This window comes from Odocoileus virginianus, chromosome 3 (assembly GCF_023699985.2).
Source record: "Odocoileus virginianus isolate 20LAN1187 ecotype Illinois chromosome 3, Ovbor_1.2, whole genome shotgun sequence".
Lineage (NCBI taxonomy): Eukaryota > Metazoa > Chordata > Mammalia > Artiodactyla > Cervidae > Odocoileus > Odocoileus virginianus.
In genome coordinates, this window is record NC_069676.1 from 85,859,708 (window position 1) to 85,883,456 (window position 23,749).

Sequence of the window (23,749 nt, forward strand, 5' to 3'; positions counted from 1 at the left end):
GTAAAATTTCTTCTTTCAGATCTGTGCAGAAAACAGGAAACTTCCCATTTAAAATAAGATTCCTATGCCCAGTCTTTAGTTCTCAAATCACAAATGTTTTATGATAAAGCTCTACAAAATTTCTTAGTTTTCAAAATTTTTTCACTTTCCTCTCAGTAGTATCTAAAGTTCATGCTATCTGACGTTTTCCTCACTGAAATCCCGTTACCTGAATATTCTCTTAGCTTTGAATACATTTCATAACTGTTATAGTAAATCCAAATTTACTTTGTTTAATTTGTTTATCTACCCCTAAAAGTCTTTGCCCTTCTTTGTTGCAGACTCATATTTTAAGCAAACTGTCTGTCAGATCTTGAAGAGAATGCTCTTGGATTGGTGCGTTAACTTTTTTTTTTAGAGGAAAAGGAATATTTCTTACTTTCTAAATATCCTGACTTCACTTAAGGTATGTTTATATTTGCCACTCCTCTTCAAGTGCTTGAAGATTTCACAACAAAACCCACGGTACCTGGGAGAACGCAAGTTACACATTGCCACGTGGCCAATGGCTTTGCATATTTTATAAGATTATTTGAGGCCATATTCATTTATTGAGTTTTACTAAATTTTTTAAACATAATTTGATAAATGGAATTTGAAATGGATATAATGTTTAGGGAATCTTTATGTTAATTATTAATCTTTCCTGGGTTTTTTAAAAGTTGTGCTTTTAAATTCAGAGAAATAAAATTTAATAAAACCACACCAGAAGGATCAAATTGAATGCTATTATAATGCCTCTAGAGGGCAGTGTTAAATTATTTGAGACTATACCTTAGAATTTTCTCAGGCAAGTCACTCAACATTTGAAGAGGGGACAGTGCAAATGGGAGAAGCTGGTATTCTTTGTGTAATATTATTCATGGATGCAAACAGCTGTGAAATCCAGGCCCTCACACTCGAATCAACAAGTGTTGTAGGGAAGGACTTTTTAAACAGCTCTTATTTCCTCTCTAGAAAGGAGTTTCCTTTCTCTTCTTAGGATCTATGGGGTGTTATAGGCACACTCAAATTATGTGAAGCTTAGAAAGTGAAGATAAGGACATTTGTTTTCCTATAGGCATACTTTCCATGCAAGCCACAGAAAGAACCACAGTTTTGGTCAGATCACTTTATTTTCACACATGTGATTTTAAATTATGGATTGAAGGGGGAAAAGGATTTAAATTTATTGATAGTTAATAATCTTTTAAAAATTGTATCAGTACAAGTATAATTTTTAACCTCCAAGGATTCTCTCTCTCTATCTATCTATTGATAGGTATTTATATCTAGATATCTCATATACCCCATGGTGTGTGCGTGTGTGTGTGTATATGTATATATGATAAATAGTATATATTACATGTATAGAGAGTTAGAGTTCTAGATGTAGACATTTATAATACTTCAACTTATCTCTTAGTATGTCTATGAATGAAAAAAAAGTATCAGAGAGAATGAAACCCTTACCAGCTGCTCTCACTTAACTTCATCCTTTTTCACATAGAAACTGTGCTCCGCCCCTGGAGCATAGGAGATTTCCCAGAGATCAGGATGGATCATTTGGCCTGCTCAAGTAGAGAAACCATAATTTACAGTTTTTCATTTCATTTCTTTCCTTTGTAGATGTATCTTTCCGAAGGTATAGAGTCAATTTGATTTTTTCCTGAATAATCAGGTCACACCCTGAGGTGATGAAAGAACAGTGGAGGTCCCAGCTGCTTTCCTGTATTCAAAACTGGTTGAAAGTGTGAATGTTTATTCCTCTTGTTGTTGATATAAAAGGTAGGATCAGCATGACTGCTTTACTCGTTCTTTTGGCATTCTCTTTGGGAGTGTAGAATATATTTTCTTTTGTAGAATGTGCTTCCAAACCGAATACAGAATCTGAGGGATGGTTTTGCATTTCTTCCAATATTTTTTGTGAAGGAAATATTAAACATGCCCTTTAAATTTGTAGAAGCCATGCTTAATTTAAAATTAAGTACATAAGGAAATGTAGATTTTGGTAAAAGAGGAAAAGCTTATTTAAGATAATTTATATGTAGCTCATCTTTCTGTGTTTGTACAGTATTCTGAATATTTTATGGAACCTTACACAGTGTCTGAGAGGTACAAAGTATTATTCCTACTTTAAAAATGGAAATGCTGAATTTTAGAGTCAAAAGTGACTTCTGTAAGGTTGCACATAGATCAACATTGGCACAGGCAAGTTAAAAAACTTTCTGATTTCTGCCTAAAATTTCTTCTTACAAAGAAATCCTTTATTAGAAAAGAGACATCCTCTGAAAATAAAGAAACAGAGTCCATTTGTTTCCAGCTTTCTCTAAACATCAGAAGCCTTCTCAAAAGGCCTGTCTCTAGAACCACACATCCTTTGGTAGCCCGTGAGGCAGACACACGAAACTATAGATGTTGTCCCTCCTCCCAAGTCCAAAACAACCATGACCTGATGGTTTTGCCTCAGAATAGTCTGTGCTTCTACTGTAAACACATGGGATAATCAATAAATAGATTTAAGGCTCTTCTGATATTCAGTTTATGTAATTGTAATACACATCGGCATGGTCGTGAAGTCCCTGGTTTGAAACATATAATTAAAATCTCCCACCAGCTCCCGTGGTAAATAAGATAACATAACTGTTTATGGTTCACCCTGGGATGTTCACACCTGGTGGCAATAACCCTGGCCTTATAAGGCGTTCCGCTCATGACACCCACATGTTACTCCAGCTCATGAAGCTCTGAAAGGTGGCTCGGCTTGTGGACCACGCTGAGTTCCTGTTATACCCCCATTTTTTGAGTTGGCAAGCCAAAATCATTGTTCCCAGTTATTGGACAGTTTCCTAACCTGTGTCCCAACTTCTTGGGTTTCTCTTTCCTCTCTCATGCATCCCACCTCCGTCATGGCTGCTCATCAAGTTATGTACAAACCAATTCAAAGCCCTCTATAAACTTGCCCAATTTTGCTCACTTAATCAAGCAAATTTTCTTCTCCTACTGTCTACACTCAATACAGATGGGTCCTATATATGCCCCAAACTTCCAACACTCTTTATTCAATCTAGCTCTGCTTTGGCATTCCAGTTCCCAATGTATGACTTCTTGGGTATCAGCTCTTGGATGTCCCACAGACAGGAAAAATTCACCCTATCCAGTGTGCAGTTCATCATCTCTCACACACAAACATGTTTTCCTTCTGTGATGACAATCTTAGTGAAGTTTCCAATCACAATGAGTAGATTGCTCAAACCTGAAAATGTCACTTCTCTCATCCATTAGTTCTGGCTTTTTCTAAAGTCCTAAGTATTTCTTGAATCCATACATTATTCTTTTGTTCCTGAGACCAGACTATCATCATCTCTTGCTTAGATTACTACAGCATTTCTTGTGATTTAGGCATTCCCTTGTGGCTCAGCTGGTAGAGAATCCACCTGCAATGTGGGAGACCTGGGTTTGATTCCTGGGTGGGGAAGATCCCCTGGAGAAGGGAAAGGCTACCCACTCCCGTATTCTGGCCTGGGGAATTCCAGGAACTATATAGTCCATGGGGTCACAAAGAGTCTGACACAACTGAGCGACTTTAACTTCACTTTACTCTCATGATTTAACCAAAGTGGATAATTATTTCTCTACTTAAAAACTGTAAGTGATTCTTTAGCTTTCAGGTTTTAGTCCTTATCTTTAACATGGCTTATAAGACACTGTATTATCTGGATTTTTCTTATTGATCCAACCACAATCTGGGCTCTGGTGAGAATGGCACCAATGGTGAAAGATTATATTATTTACTTAGTAATATATTAGAGGAGAATAATTTCCATAGAGATTTATTAAGTGTGAGGGAAATTAATGTCTCTGAACACGGTGATCCAACATTTCTGTTTGTCAAATACATTGCCTTATCTTGTATTTCCACACATTAGCAGACTCTTATCTCCATGTAGACCACTTATGCATACTCACTCCTAGATAGCATCTTAAAAAGCAGAGACATTACTTTGCCAACAAAGGTCCATCTAGTCAAAACTATGGTTTTTCCAATATTCATGTATGGATGTGAGAGTTGGACTGTGAAGAAAGCTGAGCACCGAAGAATTGATGCTTTTGAACTGTGGTGTTGGAGAAGACTTTTGAGATCCCTTGGACTGCATGGAGAGCCATCCAGTACATCCTACAGGAAATCCTTCCTGAATATTCACTGGAAGGACTGATGTTGACGCTGAAGCGCCAATACTTTGGCCACCTGATGCAAAGAACTGACTCATTGGAAAAGACTCTGATGCTGGGCAAGATTGAAGGCAGGAGGAGAAGGGGACAACAGAGGATGAGATGATTGGATGGCATCACGGAGTCAATGGACATGGGTTTGAGTAAACTCTGAGAGTTGGTAATGGACAGGCATGCTGCAGTCCATGGGGTTGCAAAGAGTCGGACAGCACTGAGTGACCGAATTGACTGACTGAACTGATTCCTAGATACCTCAATGGGTAACCTCTTACTCAGACATTAGATTTTAGCTTAGATATCAATTCTTGTGGAATAGCTACCTTAAAGAAAGCCATCTGGGGCCCTGCTTCTGTGCTGTCATAGCAACCTGCCTTTGCTTCATCTCATGAGGATATTGTGATTTCCTGTTTCCTTAACAGTAGTCCACTAGACTCTAAGTTCTCTGAGGGCAAGAACTCTATCTCTCCATTTCACATTTATGTATTCAGTTCTTGGCATAGTGCTTATAGCTGTTAGATATTCAATTAGCATTAGGTAAATGAATGAATGTAACAAGTACATAGTTTTAAGCATTACATAATATTATTCCTGTATTGAGAAACTTATACTTCTGTTCATATTTTTGTATTCAATATTTTCATATTTTGAAATAACTTCAAATTTACAGAAAAGTTTCAAGAAGTGTATGAAGAAAATTTATTCCTAAACTATTTGAGACGAACTTGCCAAGTTGATGCCTCCTAACCCCTAACAACAACCCCTAATTTGTAAAAATAAGGACAGTCTCCTACATAAGCATAATGCAACCATCATAGTCAGGAAGTAAACATGAATACGTCACTGCTATCTCACTTTTAGACTACTTTCAATTTTTTCTAAATGTTCCAACATGTACTGATCCATGTATGGAATCGTGGATTTGACAGAAGGAACACATACCTCTATTAACATCACTAAGCAGCTGCATAAACCCACCCTGGAGCTGCCTTGACTCATGGCTTTTTCTAATGTTCATAATACGTTTCTACATTGTTTAAGCTGCTTTGAATTGCCTTTTCTGTTACTTAAAAGTAAAAGCAGCCTAATTGTTAAGTGATATTAAAATAGTTTTTTGCTGTTATTTCATGCTGGATGGTTTAATAATCTCATTCCAACTGTAAAATCCTGAAAACATAAAGACCACAATTGATAAATATTTTATATATATTTCCAACATCATATATAATGTTTCACATAAATATCTACTTGTTTATTATATTCTCCCTAAAATATCCATCTTTGCCTTTAAATTTAAATGTCAAGTATTTTGTATATTTCTATTATAATTAAAACATTGCTTAGAAACAAAATTATCAAGCAATACAATTAATTATAAGAGCAGAAATTTATTTAAATGGCTTTATTGTAATTTTTTATTTTCCTTTATTATGAAAACATAGAATATTAGATTTGAAAAAGATTTTATAGATGATCTAACTCAACTCCTATTGTGGACTTAGATTCCATGGACCAGAAATGAATGAAAGTCAGGTAGACTTTTATAATGCCTTTCAAAATAGTCCTATGTATGTTAGCCTGAGTTTTGCAAAACATACAACCTTGACTACATCAGACTCTTTTGAATTATCCTTTGGATCAAATAAAAAACATTGTCTAAGAAATATCTATTAATATATCTAATCTATTTATCATTTGGATTCCACTTTCTTTAATGTTCTTTGTTTCCATTACTCTGCTACTATCCCCTATATTATATTATCTAGCAAAGTCTCTTACCTTTTCCCCATATGTAGGCACTTGTATGTACAGTCTATTATCTAGGAGATATGAGAGGCATAATATTACTGTTCTTAAGAGCATAAACTCTGGAGCCACTGACTAGATTAGAAACCCTGCTTCTCCACTTGCTGACTGTGGGATTTGGTAAATCTAAATTAATCCCTCAAGACCCATTTCCTTATGTGTAAAATGAGGGGGAAAGTAATATTGACCATTTAGGATGGTTGTAAGGATTAAACTATTTAATATATGTAATGTTCAAGGGGGGCTTCACAGGTAGCTCAGTGGTAAAGAATCCACCTGCCAATGCAGGAGACACAGTAGATGTGGGTTCTTCCTGGGTCTGGAAGATCAACTGGAGGAAGAAATGGCAACCCCTCCGGTATTCTTGCCTGGAGAATCCTGTGGACAGAGGAGCCTGGTGGGCTGCCGTCTATGGGCTCACTCAGAGTCAGACACGACTGAAGCGAGTTAGCATGCATGCATGCATTGGAGAAGGAAATGGCAACCCACTCCCGTATTCTTGCCTGGAGAATCCCAGGGACAGAGGAGCCTGGTGGGCTGCCGTCTATGGGGTCGCACAGAGTCAGACACGACTGAAGCAACTTAGCAGCAGCAGCAGCCAGTATTCTTGCCGGGAAAATTCCATGGACAGAGGAGCATGTTGGGCTACAGTCCACGGGGTTGCTAAAGAGTCGGACATGGCTGAGTGACTGAGTACACGTAGCACAAAGTTTGAGGGACATCATAGACACTTAGTGAGTTTATATGTTACTTATATTATAGTGGCTGCTGCGTATTTGGTTTATAAAAGGACATTCTTAACAGGCAATTAATGCCTCTTAACAGGCATTAACAGGCAATGTCTGAAGAAGTTTTTGCATGATTATTTCAGAACTATCTGTGCTCTGATATGCTGTGCTGTATTCTAATACATCTACAATTACTTCTTTATACATGTTTGCCATTTATGAAATCTATGCAGTTTCTTAAGACATTTTTGAATAAAATGCTTCCAGTTTTGTATTGCTCAATATATTTCCAAAATCCTTAAAGATGAGTTCCTTTTGAGTTATAAAAAGTAAAATCAATAGTAAAAATGCTCTTATCTTTTTACTTTTAAAGCTTTAATGACTTTCATGATAATATAGCAACTTGAATTCTAGACAAACATAAACAATGTATAGTGATTGCTATAAGATGGGATAAATCTAATTTTGCCAATTTTCTTAACAAGATATTTGATTTCATGATTGGTTCAAGTGTGCAGTTGTTTCTTAAAGGTTACTTAAGGTTTCCACCAGATTAGGCTGGAATAACTAGCAGGAGTTGATATAGAATGAATAGTTGAGCGAAAAAGAGATGGTCATGAGATCAAAGTGAAAATAAAGACTAACACTAGCTTTTGTGAGATGAAAATACAAGACAATGATAGTCAGCAATACTGTTTCATAGCTTCACTTACACTATTACTGTCAATATGTTAACAGGGAAGCATTTCCTAATCACTCAATTCCTACCTGGGTTTGTACCCTTTTGAACTACTGAAAGAATGTATTTATTTATTTTCTGATTTTTTTATTTTTTGTTTTTAGTTGGTAAGTCTTGTCCAACTCTTTGCTTCCCCAGAGACTGTAGGCTTCCAAGCTCTCTGTCCTTGGGATTTCCCAGGCAAGAATACTGGAGTGGCTTGCCATTTCCTTCTCCAGAGGATCTTCCCTACCCAAGTATAAAACTCGTGTTTCCTGCATTGCAGGCAGATTCTTAACCACTGAGCCACCAGGGAAGCCCCCATTTTATTTTTACTTATTTTTTATTCCAAATGCATTTTATGTATCCATTTAATAATAATTTTGTATTTTCTTTTATATTACACAATTCTGAATAACTCAGCCAGAAATGTTTTTCATCTGTATAATATCCATGCAGAAATGCCATATTCCTTCTGCTGAGCCTCTTGGGCTCATGAGGAAGTGTTGGTGCATGGTCTTTAGCTAGGAGTTTCTGAGAAGCATCTTAATCCCCTGCTGGGTCTGTTGGGTGAATTAAGAGGTGGGGAGGTGGGACAGGGAAAAGGGACAGGGCAAAGAAGAGCCACATTTCTTGCTCACTTTTTCCTCCACTGGCAACTCAGTCCTTTTGTGTTAACAAGCTCTTCTGGGAATATAAATCAAGAAGGCCAGAACTACAGATCATTTGTTTTTGTACCCTTTGTCTAAATCATATTGACAGCTAACAGGAATTTTGAGAGGAAGGCGAAAAAGTCTGGACTGTAGGATCAGTGGGGTAAAGGAGGAAAAGAAAAGGCTGAAAAGTTTCCAGGGCAGCTTAGGCATCATTCCTTTATGGATTCCTCGCTAAGTCTTCCTTCCTCATCTTTCATTAACTGTTGGTAGGACAGGGTATCCTGTATTATTGGGCTTTCTAGAAGACACCTCCAATAAATATGCAGATTCTCCTTTATCTATCTTGTTATTGTTCAATCACTCAGTCGTGTCTAACTCTTTGCAACCCCATTGACTGCAGCACGCCAGCCTTCCTTATCCTTCACCATCTTCCAGAGTTTGCTGAAACTCGTATCTATTGAGTCGATGATGCCATCCAACCATCTCATCCTCTGTCGCCCCCTTCTCCTCCTGCCCCGAATCTTTTTCAGCATCAGTGTCTTTATTTATTTTACATCAGCCTTTTTATTGGGTGCCTGTTGGAAAAGAGTGTTACTCAAAGCGGTCATAAGTGGATACCATGTTTCCCAACTATCTTTTTCTTCAAACCAAACTCAGATTGACCCTGACAGGCATATGTGGCAGAGTGTCAAAAATAGGAGGTCAAGATTTGTCTCATCACCTAATTCATTCTCTTGTGTCAAAACAGGGGAGTTGGGGTCATAGAGTTAGGCCCTCCACACTCAGTGGCTCCCTTCCAGATCCTCATAAGTGCTTCTCAAATCTCCACACCCTGTACTGTACCTCGAGACACACATATACACACACGCTCATGCATACATGCATGTCTCCTCTCAGACCCTCTCTAACCTCTGATTTTTGGTTTTGCCAGGACCTCCTTGCATCAAAAATATGCCTGTGCATCTTGTGATCTCCATTGTCATAGACTTCCATCACAGACTTTCTCCTCTCTCTCTCTTTTTTAAAATTAACTCTTATTCTGTCAAGAGTAAGATACAGACTGAACAACCTAGCAACAACCCTGGTTAATTTCTTCAAGAATTACTTAAAAGTAACAACAGTAGTCTATATAGTCTGCTTTCATAAAAAAGGCACATCTCTTCCGTTAGTGTGACTTTGATCCTATTCCCTGAAAATAACAACTCCGCCTCATTTCGCTATGGGGTATTTTACTAAATTTCTAAACCAGTTTATAAAAATAGGCCACCATATAAGCAAAGAAGAACTTTGAGCCATCCAGCATAGGTGGCATTGGCAGCTTCAAATAGGATCTGACTCGACCTTTATCTCCTGAGAAAAATGAGTGGCTTTCAATTCATCTCATTTTAGGCAGTGGGTTTGGGATATGCTAGCTTTCTTACAGAAGAGTCAGAAGGCTAACTTAGTCTATGCCAGTTAAAATTTTAGATAAGTTGAAAAATTTTTTTATCTTGTACATGAATGACTGGATCTTGGTAGGTGTTCAGAAATACTTATTGAATTGAATGATACAGGCTTTCTTTATGGCCCAGCTCTCCCATCTGTACATAACTACTAGAAAAACCATAGCTTTGAGTAAGCCCCATTACTCAAAAACTCTTCTCTTTGTTTTCAGTGGAATCAAGCTCAGACTGAGCTCTGGCCTTTTCCCCTTATTTCAGTAGTCTTGAATAAAGTCTTCCTCCCCTGTTTAATTTTGTGCAATGTTTGCCTTGATAAGTTTTCCATTACATGGTAGTTAATACTACAAATGAACTAAGTGGTTCATAGATACATAGAATATTCTACTACATAAACTATTTTGTTTCTTAAGTAGCATTAATGAGTCATCTACTATAAATACTTCTGTAGAAATTATATTTAATGTAGCAAGTTCAAATTATAAGAATTCTGTATCTGTTTTATCATAAATATATCATTTTGTTGTATATGAGAGTATGTGGGTTTGTGTTTGTTCTTGTATATGTGATACATCTGTTTGTCTATAGAGAAAACACAAAAAAATTCTATTTCTTTGGCACACCAGTCAATAAGCCCAGAGATGCTGTATTTGAACTTTAAATTTCTCATGCAGAGAATCCAATAAATTCTTCCACAGATTCCCTTTGGCATCTGAGTAAATTTCTAGTGCCCTTTAAATTTTTATGGCTGTTTCTCCTCCTCTCTTACCCCAGAGGCAGTGTTTCACTACTTTCACAATATCTCCTCACCCTTACTTACTTGACCCCCACCTCCTCCAATGTTGAATTAACACATAGCTTCTAGACCTTGCTGGTTCCCCCTGGACTATGTCTTTCCAGCCCCTCCTTTTTCTTTTATTCTTCCTTCTTTTTTTTGACACTCTATCACTGCCTCTAGTGTATAACCATAAGATATCCTTAGTATTCCCACAGATTAGCCTAAAACCAACAAGTTTAGGTTGCTCTGTACATTTGTATATATGTTCATATTTATAGATACATTAAATCTTGCACAGAGTCATGTAAGAAAAAGCTAACAAAATGCACCTTTATATTAGAATGAGTGCTGATTCATAATAAATCTTTAAGGATACATAATTCTTTCTGTGACAGGCTTATATGTCACTAATTTACTTTCTCAAATCTGATGAGCAAGAAAAATGTCAGACGTTTTTGATTAGTTTTAATTCTTAGAGGCTATGTGCTGCGAATATTCTTGAAAAATATCAGAGTCAAGTAACAGCAAAAAATGGGAAAATTATATTCTGTTGAACATATTTATTTGACAGTTAAGGACTTAAATATACAGTGAACATTAATTGAGCAGATAAATATTTATATGTATTATATCATCACACAAAAATAATTGAAGCAAATGAAGTAGGAATAGTCTTTTAGGTGTAAGATATCGAAGCTGGTTCAAATTATATAAATTGGTTGAGCTGAGGTCATCTTATCTGTTCTTCAGTTTTAATGATGACTGTGGATCACCCATCATTGATTTTGCCAGTATAGTGGGTAGTGATGTTGGAGGAATCCAAAGTGATGGAACTGACATACTGGCACTTACTCTATTGCCCTCATATCTATGTGATGCCTATAAAATATCAATGATTCATGCATAAAATCACTGAATTCTTAGTCCCAGTAAAGTTAACTGTTGTAAAGTGTTGTTTAAAACCTCTTTTATGTTGTAAGGTAGCAGCTTTAGCTTCTTAGGAAAATAATCTGCATTATTTATGAATTGATTTTAATTTCAAATGATGAGATTACTAGCTGTGCGCTCCTTTTACCTGTGATGAGACATATCCTGATGAATATAGATGTTCTTTGATAGGTAGCACCTCGAATGTGCAAAATTTTACTGTGAAATTATATGAATTTGAATGCTACTTCAGTTTATGTTGGATTAAATTCATATTTCTAAATTCAGCAGCCTCTTCTCTCTCTTTCTTGGTTCACTTTCAACTGTCAAAAGTCACAGCTTTCCCCAAAGCATTATAAATAACATAAAACAAATGTAAACGAATGAGAAATAAGGATGACAAATTCCCAAGTATTTTGGGGAGGTGGTAGGGGACGTGTGTGAAAATGCACTCCTTATTCTATCCACAATTAAAGTCTGTGTTATTCTTACAGATGCAGGAAATTATAAAGCAGAAATACATCTTTGAAATTTTCTTTAGTCTTGTTGTTGTTGTTTAGTCACTAAATCATGTCTGACTCTTCTGCAATCCCATGGATTGTAGCCTGCTAGGATCCTCTGTCCATGGAATTTTCCAGGCGAAAATACTGGAGAGGGTTGACTTTCCTTCTCCAGGGGATTTTCCTGACCTGGGAATCCAACCAGTGTTTCCTGCCTTGGCAGGTGGATTCTTTACCACTGACCCACCAGGAAGCCTTCATTTAGTCTTAGGCCTTCACTAATCTTTTCCCATCTTAAAATATTTTTTTGTAAAGTGTAGCCCACTCTGTTTTTATTCTCTGTATTATGGAAAATGTATGGCAAATGTAGATAGTGAAAAAAAAAACATTGGGTTTTTTTCCCTTTATATGCATGTCAAAATTATTAGCCACATTGTAATGATTTAGGATCAAATTTCCTCCCTGGTAGAAGAATTTAACACTAATTTTACAATTTATATAGTAATGGGAATGTGATCAAATACAGTTTCTGTTATTTGATAATCATTCAAGAATATTTGCATTTGAATCATATCTGCTATCAGTGTATCTTTGAAAACATAGGCTACCAAAATCTTAATTCAGTACTGTGAATAAAATTGAATAAATACATGTATTTTACAAGTGGAAGATAAATTTTTGTGTCTAAAACTTTACTAGGATTGTTTGAAATGGTCATTTTTTTCAATTTTTCTTCACACTAAAATTTACCATATTTAAATCTCTTGTATTTCTTGGAGTAGAGGATGTTCTTAATAAGAATTAAGACATGTCAACATTAGAATTATTGAAATGTATTTTTCCTATAAATTAAAAAGATCAAAGGAATGCATAGATTTTATGCTAAGTAAAGTAACTAAGATACTTTTTTTTATTGTTTTTAAACTAAACCAAAGCTATATTTTGGTAAAAATTATAAGTGCAGTTTTTAGAGTGTGATGTTGAAAAGTCAGAGACCATTTTATGTTTTTTATTAATATTCAGCCTCTACAATTACTGATTTTTTTTTTTTTTTTTTTTTTTTAAGAAATCATCATCTACATTTCAAAACTCACCAAGCCCTGTAAGACATCTCTATGTCTACCTGATAAACCATTCTAAAACTCAGATATTTAAACGGTGTTTTATTTGCATACAATTATGTTCCACAAAAGTCAAAGTCTTCAGCTGGAATCACATGGAATACTGAAGTTGTCACATAGTCGGATAACTTGAATGGGACGATGTGTGTGGGTTATTGGCTGTGAATGTGAACTCTCTTTCAAGTTTCTCCTCCTTGTAGCCTGTATATGTTCAGTATCCAGTGGGCTGGACAAACAGGCTATCTCAAAGAATGATGGTTTCCAGGTTCCAAGAATATTTGATCCAAGAAGCAAGCCTGTAGTATTTTAACAAGCCCCTGCTAGCTTCATGCTATCTGGCCAGAGCAAGTCACATGACCAAATCCAGTCTCAATGTGATAGGATACCACATAAAGGTATGAATGTCTAGAGGCGTGATTCAGTCATCGGAGGCCACTCATGTAAGAGTTTACTGCAGCATTATTGATCAGAATATGAGAATCCCTACCTACTGAAGATCAAATCTGAATGTAGCCTTCCTAGATTCATTTATAATTTTTATTGTAGATTCTTTTCATTTACAATTTAAAAACTGTAGAGAAAATAAGGAGAAACTGAATTTTATGCTGAAAGATGGTTGTGAATCTTAAATTTTCTCTATAGTTTTAAATTAATAGTTGAAATGGAAAATAAAATAGATTGTGGACAGAGATTTGGAGTTGTAGATATAATCAAATTATATAGACATAAAAACAAACTGGAATATTAGACTAAGATATTATCATAAAAATATCAATGACAGATTGCACATTTTAAAGTAGTAAGAATGGGTACTATATAATTTTTATTTATCATGTTATAGTTGATAAAAAACCTTTCAGGTCCTTTCCTCTAAAGTTTAAAGGGATGCTTGTATTTTGGGCTTCCCTTTTGACTCAGCTGGTGAAGAATCTGCCTACAATGTGGGAGACCTGGTTTCGATCCCTGGGTTGGGAAGATCCCCTGGAGAAGGGAACGGCTACCCACTCCAGTATCCTGGCCTGGAGAATTCCATAGACTGTGTATAGTCCATGGGGTTTCCATTTTTCCTATAATAAGTATTCTGAGTAGCTTTTTCATTTCTCTATTTGTGCCTTTCAACAAATATGTAATGTTTTTGTGTTTTTATTACTCTAATTTGTTGATTCTCATCTTCCAAGTTTGAAAGCATAGGACATAAAGTAATGTGGATGCTTAAGCAAAAACACTTTTTTACTTTATTTGAGCTCCTCAATACACTAAGTAGATATTTCACAAACTGCCTCCCTTATATCCCGGGTTACATATTCTTAGAAATGTCACCCAAAATAACTTTCTGCCAAAGCACTTGTCATCAGCCCTCTTTATTTCCATCTATTCCTTTTCTCATCTAATGTGGTTTTCTGATCTGAATTGCCTTTTCTTTCCTTTCTTTATCTTTTCAAAGATTCTATTGTAAGAATCTCTATTTCTAGACAACCCACTTTAACTTCCTTCAGAAGTTCCCAGCACCCAGTTTCCTTATTCAAAATGATCTTCAGTAGAAGTGAGAGAAACTGATATTCTAGCAGTTGCAAAAAAAATATAGAAATATATTTGCATATATTTGAAACTCACATAATAGGGACTAAAATTGGAGAGGGATTACTTTACATGTAAAAGTGCTTTTCAGATTGTAAAGTGCTGTACAAATCTAAGGTATTATTATGAATAATAATGGTGATGTTGATGGTGATCATGAAATCAGTAGCCTTTACTAAAGACTAGTTCAGCCATGAGGAGTTATTCAGTTAATTTAATATTCATTGTGGAATGCCTTCCAAATCATTGAACTGTCCACATTATAATAGCAGCTATTTCAGGAAGATTTTTAACGTGGGTTCATTTACATATCAGAGTCTTCTTGAATGTTCACTTTCAATGCTAATCTGTATAAGATGAAACTATAAACTTGGAATCCCTATTGTCATGTGGTATAATTAGCAGATAATTTGATAATTGACTAGGTCTGCCATTTTAAATAGAATTCCTCAAGTCTGTAAATGTTGGGTTTATTTTAAAACTCATCCTACAACAAAATATGGAGATATATGTGTTATTTTGCACAAAATGCAAAATCAATGGTAAACCATAAGTACAGAAGGGACATCATTGTAAACTAGTTATTGATGTGCTAAAAGTCATTTATACCTGCCATGGAAGATAGATTGTGACATTATTAATTTAACTGGCATTGGGTATACTAACATAGCTGCCATGTAAACCAGAAATCCACCATCTGTAAAATTTTATGCATTTTTTTTGTGCAGATAGCTGTACAGTATTTTGACAACCCCAAATCAGCTTTAATCTGTCAATTTCAAAGTTTGTCACCAAAAAGTTCATCTGAAGGAGAATGTCTGTTCAATTCATGTTAAATGCAAAATGATTACAGTGGATAACACTTACAAAATGCACCATTCTTGGAAAAATAAAGTTGTTTAACATGGTTATTATGTACTTTCAAGGCATAATACAGTTTTTTAAAAAGCTCATCTTAAAATGCCGATATGAAGTAGTATAATGAAAGATATATTTACTCACAGAAGGCATCTGGCAATAGCAGTAAAAGTAAAGATGCTTTTCTCTGCAATAATTCTTCATTCAAATAACAATATGTAAGGGAGTAAAAAATGGTGTAGTGCTGAATTTTCATTTCTGGTTCAATTTGAGAGAGACTTGACACTCTCTTGCAAAGTAAACATTTTTTTCTTTTTTTCCACCGTGTCCACAGCCTTTTCCCTCTGCATTTAAAGCTATTTGGCTTTAGTGAGGAGTGGGTTCCTTTACAAAAGAATGAAGAATGTCTTTCTACAGCACCCTGTCACTTAAAAATTTCACTGGCAACATTGAGCAGCAGCCCAAACTGTCAAGGTACATAAAATTTCTGCCTTTTATTCTCAGAGAAATTCTAGTAAGAATTGGGAGAAAACAGATGTCTTAAGATAATATGGTATCTAGCACCTGTTTGCTCATGATTTTTGTTTTTATTTTTTCTGATTTTGATCTATTTTGCTTAGATGTTACATGTTACATTAAATGAAACAGCGAAAGGAAAATAATAGTTCATGAAAAACTTGTGAAAGAAACTGAAAAACAGCATGGGTCTTCAAAAATTATAATGGATTATAACCATGAATGCATGAATGGGGCAAATATTTACCTCAATACTAGGATCTTTGAAAATATATACATTCCAGGTAGGTACACAAAAATTTTTATTTTTATTTATTATTTTAGTATTATTGATGTTTTACATATTTATTATTATTATTATTATGCTTTTTAAATGATTGAAAAACATTCATCTTTCTATTTTACAAGAATTTTGAACACATTTAATGAAAGTTTACTTTTGTCCAATAGCCTTTGTTCTAATTGTGTTCTTCAAAATGTTGAAGAACATTTTTTATTGAAAAGAAGTAGGTTTTATTTTTGGGGGATCAAAAATCACTGCAAATGGTGATTGCAGCCATGAAATTAAAAAATGCTCCTTGAAAGAAAAGTTATAACCAACCTAGGCAGCATATTAAAAAGCAGATGCATTACTTTACCAACAAAGGTCTGTCTAGTCAAGAATTGATGCTTTTGAACTGTGGTGTTGGAACAGACTCTTGAGTCCCTTGGACTGCAAGGATATCCAACCAGTCCATCCTAATGAAAATCAGTCCTAAATATTCATTGGGGGGGACTGATGTTGAGGCTGAAACTCCAATACTTTGGCCACCTGATGTGAAGAACTGACTCATTGGAAAAGACCCTGATGCTGGGAAAGATTGAAGTTGGAGGAGAAGGGGACAACAGAGGATGAGATGGTTGGATGGCATCACTGACTCTATGGACATGAGTTTGAGTAAACTCCGGGAGTTGGTGATAGACAGGGAGGCCTGGCTTGCTGCAGTCCATGGGGTCACAAAGAGTCGGACACGACTGAGTGAACTGAACTGAACTGACTGAGGTTTTGTTGAGTGGAGGGTAAATGGGTTTGTGTCTTTTGTTACGTACTGACAGCTGACAGGTATTTCTTTCCTACAGGAAAATGCCTGTGTATTAATCTGCACACACAGTGTGTACTAAATAACTGTTCAATTTTTCTTTTTTGTTTCAAGTATTTGGAAACTAATAATTACAAATAATTTCCTGTTTGAACACCTGTTACAGAGAATCATGTGCATAGCTTTGACATAGAGCAACTATTTGTTTTCTTTTTAAATTTTAAGTGAAACTAGTTTCAGCAACATGAAAAATTTCAGGGATATATTATTCAAACTAGGAGCTTACCCTCATTGCCTGCATGGCCATCTTCTACTCCTTAGTCTTTTGCAGTTGACATTTTATTCTATCTAGTACCAGTTCTTATTCCTCTTTGTAGTGTTTGATAATGCTGATTAACCCCTACTTTACCCTTTTGCTTCCTTAGTCTGATTATTCCCGTTTCCGTTTCCCCCCATAGTCTTTAACCAATTAGTTGATTCTTGAATATAAATAATCTTCATGATTAAATAATCAACATTTCTTCTTCTCTTTTTACTAACTTTAACCAAGTCTTGGTTTCCCAGGTGATGCTAATGGTAAAGAATCTGCCTGCCAATGCAGAAGACCCAAGGGACATGGGTTCCATCCCTGGGTCATGAAGATCCCTGGAGTAGGAAATGGCACCCCACTCAAGTGTTCTTGCCTGGGAGAATCCCACGGGCAGAGGAGTCTGGCAGCCTGCAGTCCGTGGGGCCACAAAGAGTCTGAAACAGCTGAACACACATACACATAGAATCAAATTTTATGAAGTTTTATGGAATAATCCATTTCAGATCTCTCCCTATCCCTCCTTGTCAGTGCTAAGCCCTTTATCCAAATGTCCACTGGACAATATTCAGGCAACTAGTATTTATCCGGTGGTAAGTATATATCTCACACCAAGTTTATTCTGGAGATACACATATGAGGAAAAATCAACATGGTCATTGTCACCATGGTGCCTCAGTTCTTTCTAGAAAATAAAAATTCAAGTAATCACACACATCAATGTAAAATTAAATCTGCCAGGGAGATTACAAGTGGGAATGATGTGAAAGCATGTAATAAGAAGATCTGATATAAGGAAAGTTGCTGTGAGAAGTGATGCTTAAACCGACATTTAACGACATGTAAAAACTGACAGTGAACATTGGCTAGGTGAGAAGGAGAGAGATGAGTGTTCCAGACTGTGGAAAAATCAGTTTTAAAGATTTTTATGGAAATGTCCTTGTCTGTTCGTCTCTTAAAAAGGCCAGTGTGGCTTTAGCATGTGTGAGAGGAAGCTAGTCAGGGGAGGTCAGATCTTACTAGCCTTTGTAAGCTGTGACAAAAAATTTTGTCTTTATCTTCAGAGCAAATTTTCAAGCAGTCTGGGGGGTGGTATGTTATGATAGACATATTAATTTTCAAAATATGACGCTACGTATAGGTTGGAGAAAAGACTTGAGGGAGACCAGAGAGATGGAAGAGAAACTATTGTGTGGCGTACCTAAGAGGAACTTGATGGATGAGGCGAAATATACTTTGGGGATAAAACCATCAGGGCTAGTTGATGGAGTGATATTGAATGGGGAGTGCAAGAAAGTGAAAGAAGATAAAGATAAAATCCTGACTTCTAAATAGGGCTGCCAGAATACTGTCCAGTTACACTGGAATGTCAGATATACAATGATTTTTTTTTTTTTTAGTATGAATCTGTTTCATGGAACGTTTGGGACATATGTATGCTAAGAAATTACTTGTTTATCTGAAATTCAAATTTATTTGTGAGATCTGGCAACCCCCTTCCTCACTTGCCATCTCTGAATTATAACTTTCGGTAGAGAACCAGGGGGAGACATGAGTAAATTTTCCTCATCGAGAGTTACCTTTAATTCTAGGACACCAGAGAATAAATATCAAAAAGGTACTTGGATCTAGATTAGAGTTAAAAAGTTTTGGGAGGAAGATATTTTTGTATGGCTTCTAATTTCATGCTTTAAATGATATCATTTTTTATATCATCAATTCATTTATTTCCCTTAATTTCTCATTTTTGTTAGTAGTGTTATCATTATCTCAAGGAAATAGAAAATAAATTTGATTATTACTGTTGGTTACACTCCTTATTTTAAAAAATAGCTTTATATATTAAAAATATCTAGTCAGAGGAATAAAACCACCATATGACTCAGGAATCCCACTCCTAGGCATATACCCTGAGGAAACCAAAATTGAAAAAGACATGTGTATCCCATTGTGCATTGCAGCACTATTTACAATATCTAGAACACAGAAGCAACCTAGATGTCCATCGACAGATGAATGGATAAAGAAGTTGTGATACATATACACAATGAAATATTACTCAGCCATAAAAAGGAACATATTTGAGTAAGTTCTGATGAGGTGGATGAACCTAGAACCTGTTATACAGAGTGAAGTGAGTCAGAAAGAGAAAGATAAATATCATATTCTAATGCACATATATGGAATCTAGAAAAATGATACTGAAGAATTTTTTTTACAGGGCAGGAGTGGAGAAGCAGACATAAAGAATAGACTTATGGACATAGGGAGAGGGGAGGGGAGGGTGAGTGTCCCTTGGGCTGCAAGGAGATCTAACCAGGCCATCCTAAAGGAGACCAGTCTTGAATATTCATTGGAAGGACTGATGCTGAAGCTGAAATTCCAACACTTTGGCCACTTGATGCGAAGAGCTGACTCATTTGAAAAGTCCCTGATGCTGGGAAAGATTGAAGACAGGAGGAGAAGGGGAAAGCAGAGGATGAGATGGTTGGATAGCATCACGGACTCAATGGATGTGAGTTTGAGTAAACTCTGGGAGTTGGTAATGGGCAGGGAGGTGTGGCGTGCTACAGTCCTTGGGTTGGCAGAGTCAAACATGACTGAGCAACTGAACTGAACTGAGTGACATATTTCATCTCCACTGGGATGACATGTGCTAAGTGATTTTGCAGTTATGAATCAAGTCTATTCAGTTCCTATGGATGATTTTCAGAGCAGGGAAAGGAAGGGATGAAAAGAAGGAAGACCCTAGGCTAATTTGGGGCCTGGGATTGTTTTTGATAGATTAACTTCTGGCAGTCTGTCAAAAACATACAAGTAGGAAATCATTTTTCTTCATTGTTGTCTCTTTGCATGAATCTTGCTTTTGCAGTTAAAATAATTCCTAGACCAATATTGTTTATACTTGGAGTCAATTTTTGGGTTCATTGTTATTGAAGTTTGTCTCAACTAACAAGCAGATCTAATCAGTAGGTTAAAATGACCCATAGCATTTGATATCCTCTGTATCTTAAATCATAAATGCAACCTGACAGAATATTAAGTCCTCACATTCAAAACTTTTGGAATCCTTTCTAGAAGTCCTGCTTTTACCTGACTCATTTCCTAACCTTTCACTGAGAATGAAAAATGGTATTTGAGATCAGTAATCATGAGCAGACCATATAAGTAAGCATACTACTAACTGGTCATATAAGTGCTTAGTTACTATCCCTGAATTTATTTATTTTTTTGCTTGTCAACATATGCATGGAGTTCAGAGAATCCATGACAATAACCATGGAGATGAAAAGATTGACACTGAGGAATCATTACAGAGTTGGGCAAGTTATCCTCTATTCAATTAACTTTAGCATTAATGTCTGAGTTACCAATTGAAAAAAAATAATGTTTCATCAGTGAGGAAGGAAATGTCTTTATAGAAATCATTGCTATAGATTCCAATTATTTTTGAAATATGGAGCAGTAAATCAGAATTATCTCAAGCAACTAGATGCCATAGATCACAAATCATACTTTCCAAACAGTTTCTGTTATGGCAATAAATACTATTTTTCACTATTCTCCAAAATTAAAGAAGGATAAAGAAGACTCCTGATCCCTGTTTTTCAAAGCTTGGTTCACGGACCATTTACACTGGAATCATGGGTACTTTATTCACTTATTCTTTTTTTTTTTTAATTTTTATTAGTTGGAGGCTAATTACATTACATCATTACAGTAGTTTTTGTCATACATTGAAATGAATTCACTTATTCTATCATTAGCAGTTTTTTCAAAACTATTCATTCATGAGCTATTTATTAGGTATTTATTATTTGCCAAGTGGTGCTTTGGAGCTTCCCTGGTGGCTCAGAGGGAAAAGAGTTCTCCTGCAATGCAGGAGACCAAGGTTCAATCCTTGGATCAGGAAGATCCCCTGGAAAAGGGAATGGCTACCCACTGCAATATTCTAGCCTGGAGAATCCCATAGACAGAGGAGGCTGGTGGGCTACAGTCCACGGGGTCACAAAGGGTCAGACATGACTGAGCAACTAACACTTTCACTTTGTTTCAAGTGGTGCTTACTCTTCTGGGGCTAGAGTGATACCTAAGAAAGCATCTTCTCTTTCTACTAGAGATATGTGTTGTTAGAAAAGAAATTGCCTTGGGACATCACAGATCTACCAAGTAAGAATATCTGGTGATTAGGCCATCTGAACTTTTGCCCTCGATTTATAGGGAACATTGCTAACAGGGAGAAAAGCTGTCCACCATTAGTCATTTCTGGATTCAACTTTAAAAAATGTTTATCTTTTACCATCTCTTTCCAGAAATTTCATATATGAAATAAATGAGGAGTTCCCTTTTCTTATTTACCAGTAAACACACATTCACAAATAAACAAACTTTCACTTTTCTTACTAACTTGAGAGACTGAAGCCAGGTACTGGCAATTTATCTAAAACATTTTTATCTGAGTGGATGTTTCTGTTTCAGATGAAGTCTTCGATTGACTTTATTCACACCTGTTCAGTTTTTGTTTGATTTCCACATTTGATTGCTTCTTCCATTCTGTTTTCCTGCCTCATTTTTAAAAAAAATATCTATTTAATAATGTGTATTCGATATAATTTGTTGTTTCATTTGCTTCATCAATGGCATTAATGTTTTCCAGCTTGTAAATTTAAGGCTAATATTAGTCTTTCCTTATATTAATGCTATTCTACTCTGTTGGCCACTTTAACTATACTTTTAAGCCCTGCATTTTATGTTTTCTAACTGGATTACTCTTCCCTCATAACTTCTCTAATTATTCTTGCAATAGTACCATTTTTGGGTAGATCAGTATCTTCACTTCTTTATATCATCTGCTTATGTTGGAAGGCCTAGGCCCCACACAGCCAATAAAGTTAGCAAAGTCACTGCCCCAAAGATAAAGTGAGACTAATTTGCTTTGGCAGCCAACATACCCCAAGAGGTTTGGGAGCCCAGCCAACCTGAACTTGGAAGCAGTGATGAAGCTGTCGACTGCCCGAGACTCTTTTAGTTCTGATTCAGTGCAAAAAGGGGGATGTGGGACAAAGTGGTACCCAGCTAGATTCTATGGGGCCTGGATTTCATCCCCTGAGTATTGCACCATGAACCAGTTTAGACAGGAAATAATGTAGACTAAGGCAATTCATCTCTGACAGAAAACATTTTCAGTATTAAATATCATATGTTAATTGTACAGTGCTCTTTCTGCAACTACAGGTAAGGGAAAGCCACAAATACTTTTTAAAATATAATTTAAACGTCTTGATTTGTTGCATTTCATGACCCAATATCCTTGTGATTTTGCTGAGGTTTATTTACAGTAACAGAGTTGAGATTTCAACTATTTAGTTTATGCTTTCAGCTGAGTTTGTTTTTTCCTATGAGTTACTGTGAAATAGCTCCTCAAAGGGCACATCCAGAATGTTCTTACTTGACTTCAGTGTGGGTATGTGTTGCTAACAATTTCTCAGTGTCACAATCAAATACAGTGTTTTTCAATACATCATTTCTTTTTTGGAAATCCTCAGGGAAAGTTTAATCGTGTAACAGTTTTAAAAATCTTGAACACCAGACTTTACTGTGTACAAGAAAATAGGTGCATAGAGCAAAAATGAATGTGATACTAACGTACAAATAATAATAAACACACAGAGTTTAAATAACTTCTTCATCAAATTTGCCATCTTTGATTTGGATGACATGTTTACTATGTAAAACTTCTAACTCTGTAAAGTGATATGGGCTTAATTTTCAGGTAAATCTGAAGATTTTAGAATTGTGCAAGAATTGTGCTAGAATTTATAAAATGTGCCTACTTTGATGCTATTTTAAAGATACAACATTATATTTTGAAGACTTTTATCATGAATAAATATTCTGTGCATTGCACAGGATCCCATGGCTTGTTTGACATTAGGGTCTTCCTTTGAAGCCAAGCCAAGACAATAAAATACTTAGATTCTTATTCCTAATTTCTCTCCCCATTAATTTCTGTCATTCTGATGGTTGGCAGCTGCAAACCTAGCTCTTACCTCTAGGCAAGTGGTCAAGCAAGCGTCTCTTTCCTGAACTAATGGCTATACAGCTCCTTGGATTAATTGGCAAGTCAATGGTGCAGTCTGTGTGTTGTTTCCCCCAGGAGACCTGGTACTTGACATCAGCAACTTTTTAAATTCAGTTTGGCCTTAAGTTTGCTCCCAAATTTAACCCTTTATAGGCCACTGGTATTCTAATGGATAGCCATATTACATATTGACTCTTATGGGAAAGGATTGTCTTTCAAAAAGACTTCAGAAAAGTGAGAAAGACCACCGGTTAATTGTAAAATTAGTAAAACATCTTTGAAAGGAAGATGCTTCTTTTTCTAAAACCAACTGTTGTTTTGACTGTTTATGCACAGAAAGGACTTTCAGAGAATTTTAAGAAAAACTTTTTTTGATGAACTTTGCTGGATAGTTTTTTTTTAGATTAT

At 35.8% G+C, this 23,749-nt stretch overlaps 1 long non-coding RNA gene across 1 annotated transcript in view; it reads left to right on the forward strand.

Annotated features, from left to right (window-relative positions):
- Positions 1-15,697: 15,697 nt before the first annotated feature.
- LOC139032475 (uncharacterized) overlaps positions 15,698-23,749 on the forward strand; it is a 48,688-nt gene continuing 40,636 nt past the window's right edge. Inside the window, exons 1-2 of the long non-coding RNA XR_011485031.1 lie at positions 15,698-15,831; positions 15,978-16,157. This is a non-coding gene — a long non-coding RNA (uncharacterized lncRNA). The remainder of the gene's footprint in view (positions 15,832-15,977; positions 16,158-23,749) is intronic.